Source organism: Balaenoptera ricei, chromosome 7 (assembly GCF_028023285.1).
Source record: "Balaenoptera ricei isolate mBalRic1 chromosome 7, mBalRic1.hap2, whole genome shotgun sequence".
Lineage (NCBI taxonomy): Eukaryota > Metazoa > Chordata > Mammalia > Artiodactyla > Balaenopteridae > Balaenoptera > Balaenoptera ricei.
The window spans coordinates 113,255,719-113,262,678 of NC_082645.1; the positions used below are offsets into that span (position 1 = coordinate 113,255,719).

The 6,960-nt window shown below is 42.5% G+C and overlaps 1 non-coding gene across 1 annotated transcript; it reads left to right on the plus strand.

Annotated features, from left to right (window-relative positions):
- The first annotated feature begins 1,280 nt into the window (after positions 1–1,280).
- TRNAG-GCC (transfer RNA glycine (anticodon GCC)) lies at positions 1,281–1,353 on the plus strand. Its single transcript has one exon. It is a non-coding gene; the product is annotated as a tRNA-Gly (tRNA).
- Positions 1,354–6,960: the final 5,607 nt, after the last annotated feature.

Sequence of the window (6,960 nt, forward strand, 5' to 3'; positions counted from 1 at the left end):
TCAAACATGAACAGATGTTTAATCACAGTTGCATAGAAAATACAAATCAAAACTAGGGAGATAACAATCTGATAAATTGGGGGGGGTTTCATATTTTATATTGTGAAACATTTAATACGTACAGAATACTATATTTAAATCACCAGCATGTAAGTTATGAAGTACAATGACCCCACAGCCAACCCACGAAACAGAAGACTGCCAATATCACTGAATTCTTTGCATGTCCCTCTCCCCTTGCTTCTGCATAACAAGCCACCCCAGAACTTGATTCTGCAGGATGGCTGAGTTCCACACTGACTGTTGTTAGCCCTTGTGGGCTAGCTGCTCCCTCGTGCTTTGCACTCAGCTGGAGGCTTCGCTGGGCTGGACCATCCAAAATGGCCCCTACTGTCCAGTGTATGGCTACAAATGGGTGCCAATCAATACCCCGGCCTTCCTTACAGCTTGGCAACTGAGCTCCAAGTGAGGGGAAGGGTAAACTGCCAGTCCTTTTAAAGCCTGGAATCCGAAGATCCAGAATATTACTTTAATGCATTATTGGTCAAAGCAAGTCACCAAAGTAGCCCTGATTTAAGTGGAGGAGAAGTAGACCACCTCCCAATATGGGGAGAAGCATTCATGCTCAGGGGTGAAATGAACTGTTGGCTCCCATGTTCAGAGGCTCCCACATCATCCCAGCCTCTACTTCCACCCCCCACCTCTATATCCTATGAGGGACATTAAAGATACATCTATTTTTAGATCCAAAGATAATCATGCAGATATACCAATTTTCCATGTATTAAGCCAATCTTTGTATATTAATTAACGAATCCAGGTAACGCCTATCCTGAGCTTCTCTGCTTTGCTTTAAAAGTCTTTATAACCACATATCTATGAAGCTCTTAATGTAGTATTGCTTGGATTTGAATACTATAAAAGTAGTAATAAAATACATGTATTATTCTCTGATTTGCTTTCCTCCCCTCAACCTTATATTTCTAAGATTCAGCCATGTTGACACCTGTAATAGTATTTAATTCATTTGTACTGCTGTGTATCAATCCACTATGTGAATATATAATTTAATTGCCTATTCTAACAATGAATATTTGGGTTCTTTCTGATTTTTTACTATTATTACAACAATGCGTTAATGAACATTTCTTCTACAAGGCTTCTGTTCACCTCTGCAAGGTTTTCTCTATTATATACACCTGTATTCCCTAGAGAGGGAATCTTTGGGCCACATAGTATGCAAATGGACAACTCACAAAAATTCTACCAGATTGGGGACTTCCCTGGTGGCACAGTGGTTAAGGCTCCGTGCTGCCAATGCAGGGGGCCCAGGTTCAATCCCTGGCCAGGGAATTGGATCCCACATGCATGCCACAACTTAGGAGCCCACGTGCAGCAACTAAGGAGCCCTTGAGTCGCAACTGAAGGAGCCCGCCTGCCGCAGTTAAGACCCAGCGCAACCAAGTAAATAAATAAATAAATATTTTTAAAAAAAACTCTTCCAGATTGTTTCTTATGCGTTGAACCAATTCACATTCCCACCTGTGCTGCATAGGCATCCTCCTTGTTCCAAGTTCTTGCCAACACTTAATATTAACAACACTTGGGATTTTTTGTCAATAGATTGAGAGTAAAATGGTATTGCATTCTGGTTTTAATTTTCACTTCCCTGATTACTAGGAAAGTGAGTCAAGTTTCATATGTGTATTGGACCTTTTATATAAAATGCCTGTTTGTGTTCTCTGGCCTATTTTTCTATTGGATGCTTCATTTTCTTCTTATTAACTTGTAGAAGTTCTTTATATATTTTATCATTGACGTGTGGCAAATACCTTACCCAAGTTTGTGACTTGTCTTCTCACTTTTCGTTGTGGCCTCTTTGATGAGCAGAAATTATTGATTTTTTTGTTGTTGTTTTTTGTTTGGCCATGCCACACGGCTTGCAGGATCTTAGTTCCCCAACCAGGGATTAAACCCGGGCCCTCGGCAGTGAAAGCTCGGAGTCCTAGCCACTAGATCACTGGGGAATTCCCAAGCAGAAATTATTGATTTTAATGTAGTCAAATGTATCCATCTTTTTCTTTATGGTTAGGGTTTTGTGCACCTTGTTTCAGAAATCCTTCCTATCCCAAGAATGAAAAGAGATTATCCTATATTTTCTTCTATTCCTTTTAAAGTTTTGTATATTACATTTTAAAATCCCCTGGAATTTATTCCCAGGTATGGTGTGAGGTAGAAATAATCATTCGTTCTCTTTGTGGTGGATTTTTTTTCCTTTCCTCACTGAGCTGCAGTGTGTGTCTGCAATGATCTAGTTTCCATATGCATAAGGTCTATTTCTGGGCTCTCTAGTCCGTCCTATTGGGTTTATTCTTTGAGCCATAACCACAGTTAAAATAAGACATGCACATCTGACTGTGCAAGTCTCCCACCTTAATTTTCTCCAGCAGTGCCATGACTATTCTTAGGCTTTTGCTTTCATATGCATTTCAGAAACAATTTATCAAGTTCTACAAAACGTTCTGTTGAGGTTTTTATTGGACTCATATTAAATCTATAGATCCACTTGGGGAGAATTGAAATTGTTATAATACTGAGTGTCCTGATCCATGAACATGGTATTTTTTAAATTTATTTGGATTTTTAATATCTTCCAATACAGTTTCATACTTTTATCAGTAGAGGTCTTGCACAGCTTTCATTACATTGATTCCTAAATCTCTTATACTGTTGATATTATAATTAATAATTATAACTCTTTGTTGCTAGTGTGTAGAAATGTAACTTATTTTTGACTATTGATCCAGCAAATTTGCCAAGCCATCTTTCTTATTCTGAGAGGTTACCCAAAGTTTTTTTGTGTTTTCGATATAAGCAATTGTATTGATTACAAATACTTTTTGTTTCTTCCATTCAAATAATTAAAACTTTTATTTCTTTTTCTTATCTTACCTCCCTGACTAGGAGCTCTGGTACCATGGAAATAGTTACAAATCTTGTTTTGTTCTTGACTTTAAAGGGAATTCACTATGAGTGTAGCTCTAGTATAGATATTGGGAGAATACTCTTTTTTTTTTTTTTTTATCTTTATTGGAGTGTAATTGCTTTACAATGTTGTGTTAGTTTCTGCTGTACAACAAAGTGAATCAGCTATACATACACATATATCCCCATATCCCCTCCCTCTTGAGCCTCCCTCCCACCCTCCCTATCCCACCCCTTTAGGTCGTCACAAAGCATCGAGCTGATCTCCCTGTGCTATGCAGCAGCTTCCCATGAGCCATCCATTTTACATTTGGTAGTGTATATATGTCAATGCTACTCTCTCACTTCATCCCAGCTTCCCTTTCCCCCCAATGTCCTCAAGTCCGTTCTCTACGTCTGAATCTTTATTCCTGCCCTGCCACTAGGTTCATCAGTACCATTTTCTTAGATTCCACACATGTGCGTTAGCGTACGGTATTTGTTTTTCTGACTTACTTCACTCTGTATGACAGTCTCTAGATCCATCTACCTCATTACAAAGAACTCAGTTTTGTTCCTTTTTATGGCTGAGTAATATTCCATTGTATATATGTGCCACATCTTTATCCATTCATCTGTCGATGGACACTTAGGTTGCTTCCATGTCCTCGCTATTGTAAATAGTGCTGCAATGAACATTGGGGTACATGACTCTTTTTCAATTATGGTTTTCTCAGGGTATATGCCCAGTAGAGGGATTGCTGGGTCATATGGTAGTTCTATTTTTAGTTTTTTAAGGAACCTCCATACTGTTCTCCATAGAGGCTGTATCAATTTACATTCCCACCTACAGTGCAGGAGGGTTCCCTTTTGGGAGAATATTCTTTTTGAGGTTAATTAAAGAAGTTGTCTTCTATTTCTAGTTTTTATTTTTAATCAGGAATGTATGTGGGTTTTTTAAAGATTTATTTATTATTTATTTATTTATTTTATATGTTTGGCTGTGTCGGGTCTTAGTTAAGGCATGCGGGCTCTTCGTTGCAGTGCACAGGCTTCTCTCTAGTTGTGGTGTGCGGGTTTTCTCTCTCTAGTTGTGGCGCGCAGCCTCCAGGGCATGCGGGCTCCAGTTGAGGCACGTGAGCTCAGAAGTTGTGGCGCAAAGGTTTAGCTGCCCCGTGGCATGTGGGATCTTATTTCCCCGACCAGGGATCGAACCCGCGTCAGTCAACGATGTATGTTGAATTCTTTTATCAAATGTTTTTTCTGCATTTATTGATATGACTACATGTTTTTCCCTTGTTAATTTGTTAATGAGGTGAGTAGCATTAATAACTGATCTGATCATGATGTATTACCTTGTTTCTATGCTATAGTATTCTGTTTGCTAATATTTTGTTTAGGAGTTTTAGGTATATGTTTATTAGTAAGACTGACCTGTAATTTTCCTTTCTCATACTGTCCTTGTCAGGCTTTTGTGTTAAAGTTTTGCTGGTCTCATAGTATGATTAGGAGAGATTGGTTTTGTGGTTTTGTTTTGTTTAAGTTTAATAATGCCCAGTCTTCCCAAGTGTGTATAAGTCTTCTTGTGTCAATAGTGGCAGTAAATTCGTTTGATAAGAATCACATTGTAAAATCTCAGATTGTAAAGTGCAATGCATGTGACCCAGCCATTTCACCCTGGGGAATTTATCCTATGGATATACTCAGACAAGTATACAGAAATATATGTACGAGGGTGTTTATTGTTGTAATAGCAAGAACCTGAAAACCAAAGACCTTCAGATGAAGAATTAGTTTTAAAAAGAGAAATGCAATATTTTGTTGCCATTATAAAGAATGAAGTAGATCTATTTGTGCTGATGTGTAAAGTTCTCCAAGATCTATAATTAGCATAAAGCAGGTGGCTGAGCAAGAAAAAAAAAAAAAAAAAAATATATATATATATATACACACAGACACATATATACCATTTGTGAACTTCCTAGAAGCTAGCTCTGTGGAGGTGCATATACTACTTCTGGAAAGATTCTCAAAGCCTTGTAACACCAGTTACCTCTGGAGGGCAGGGATGGCAGGGAGCTGTAAGACTTTATATCCTTCCACGTCATGAAGATGTGCTCTTTTTATCACTTCAGTGTGTGTATGACTCGGCAGATATATACCATGCAGCTGGGATGGAGGAGGGCCTGCTAGGTGAGGAGGTGGCCTCACTGTCAGCTAACTGCACAGTGTTTCACCTGTTTCCCCTCTGGCCCTTGAGGTCTGTCACCCATCCTAGAAAGGAAGCTCTGCATTAGTTCCAGGTTTGGCCTGAAGACTGAAACAGTTGGAAATGTTAAGTTGACATAAGGAAGCGCTGTAACCTCTTGCAAGCGTTGCTATGGAAACCAGAGCCTGGGCGGTCTCCACGGAAACCATTCTCAGCCTTCCCCCCTGAAGGAGTTACCACCCACTGGTGCTAGTCTTACTTATCGGGACCTCAGAGCATCAGTAAATGCTTAGGGAGGGAACGCTGGATTGGCTTCTGCCCACCCCGGGGATGCCTGGTGGGCTCTGGGCACCACCTGCTGTCCGCCTGAGAAGGAGAAAGAGACCATCCCCATGGGACGTGCCCTTGTGGGGAGGCACAGCACCCACATATGAAGCAGACACGCGAGGCAGTGCACGCAGCATCCCAGGAGGGAGAAGGGGCACTGGAGTTTGGGGGTCCAGGGGTCTGGACTCTGCCACTGACCACCGGTGTGGCTGTACAGCTACAGTGGGTTAACACTGTCTCTGGGTTTCAACCTGCCCCTGTTTAAAGTGGAGAGTTTGGACTAAGTCATTCTGAAAAGGCTAAGTCTTTTCCAGCTTTAAGAACACTGGTTTGCATGTGGCCTGGCAGCATGGGGCTCAGAGGAGAGAGACCAAACAGTGGCCAGGGCAGGCTTCCCGGGAACTCATCTGAGCTTTGAAGGATGGTGAGGAGGAATGGTGCGGGGGGGCGGGGGAGGGCAAAATGCAACAGGGACAAGAGGTACGCCCTCCATGGGCCAGAGGACATGGCACCTATGGCCCTCCTGGGGCTGAGTCCTCTGAGGGAGGCTGAGGGATTGGAAGGGAGGCTTGGAGTCCAGGGCTTGGGGGCACCAGGGATGGGTGGTGCCGTTCCAGGGGTGGGTCCAGAGCATCGGTGTGGCCCCGACCCTGCCACCTACCACTGGGTCTCCTGGCCCTTGCTGTGTGCTGCACATGCTCCCAGAGCACAGAGCGAGCTTCCCATCCGTGAGACCAAGTGCTCACATGCCCTGTCTGGCCCCGCAGGAGTGAAGGGCCCTGCCCCTAACTGGGCAGCAGCGAGACAATTGGGTGGGGGGCATGGGGAGGAAGGGAAGACCATGACTTTGACCAGCATCCTTGTCCAACACTTACTGAGCCCGGACCCATTGTGTACAAGCACATGCCAGGGACTTTCATTGATTCATTTGTTCATTTCTTGCCTTGTCTCTGGGGTGAATACGAATCTCATAGCTGCAAACTCAGTCATGCAAGAAAGTATCTTTATTTTTCTATAATAATCTATCTTGTAGAACAATCTAGTTCTCAGATCCTCATTTAGCCTGGTGGCAGAAAATGTCATCTTGATAATTTGGGGGTGAATGCAGCTGTTACTTCCATTTTAAGAGTGATCAATTAAGGGTTCACCCTTTTCATAGATTTTTGCCTGCTCCCCTCCTCCAGGGCCCAGCATCTGAGTCACGGGCTTGTATTTGGCGTTTTCCCCACCAACAGGGCTTTGATGGGAGATGGGGGCTGCCTCCTATCACAATTTCCAGGAACACGTGAAGACTGCGTCACCCAGTGCCCTGTGGGCAGAGGGAGGTGGTGGCATCCTCTCTGGAGTTCCCTTTGTCACCATGTAGTTGCTGAAGCTGCTCCTTGAGCCCATAGTGATTCTCTGAGCTACCCAGTATCCTATCAATAAATCCCTTTCTGGCTAAATTAGCCAGAATTCTT